Genomic DNA, 894 nt, shown 5'->3' on the forward strand with positions numbered 1-894 from the left:
ATGTAAATATATATAATTGGATTTAAGTGTGGAATGATAAAATATTCTAGTTTAGTTTAGTTAATTTTGTTAACATTATTGGGTTATTTATTTGCTTATGATTTACTAGGCTATGGTAGCTTACTCTGTGTATTATATTATTCTGTTTTATAGATTTTGAAGTCAAGCTACAAGCTCGGGACTGTCAGCCAGCTCATCACACTATCTACAGTTTCAGTATTTAAATAGTTGAACTTGAACTATGGCATGTATAGGCTGGATTTCATTTTGAAGTAATAGATTTTTGAGTTGTGTATAATCTAGCCATGCGAAAATGGCTTATGTGTTATGTTTGAGTTTGGTTTGACTAGATTATGGTTTGAGCTCGTTTCAATTATTTTGTTATGTGTCATGGTTTGGAAGTGATTATGATATGCGGTTTGAGTATTGAACTTGTTTATAAATCTTGGATGTGGTATGAATGTGGTAGCTTGGATGTGTATTATAATAAGATAAAATATGCATGTGGATGTTGATTACTATACTTAGTTTTGACCTAATATGTTTTTGTTAATAATGATTCGTAAGGTTGGTTAGATAATTCGATAATGGAAATCTTGAGTAGATGTGTGGATTAAATATGCAATTCGGCTTGCATGAAATTAAATAAGGTAAAAATTCCATGATTGTTTTTGTAATTTTCTTGGTATGAGTTTAATTAATAAGGTGTGACTTTGGAATCTAGGGTAAATGCGCACTAGCACTTAAACCCTAAGGTACATTCGATTATGTTACATTGAATTAAATTGTATGTGTAGTTGATTGCTAAATTATAAGGTAAGTTCTCAATTAGTTATATCATGAGTTTATACTGAGGTTGTTAATTGTGTCCGAAAGTAGTTTAGTTTTAAAATG

Source organism: Gossypium hirsutum, chromosome A05, assembly GCF_007990345.1.
Source record: "Gossypium hirsutum isolate 1008001.06 chromosome A05, Gossypium_hirsutum_v2.1, whole genome shotgun sequence".
NCBI classification, from domain to species: domain Eukaryota; kingdom Viridiplantae; phylum Streptophyta; class Magnoliopsida; order Malvales; family Malvaceae; genus Gossypium; species Gossypium hirsutum.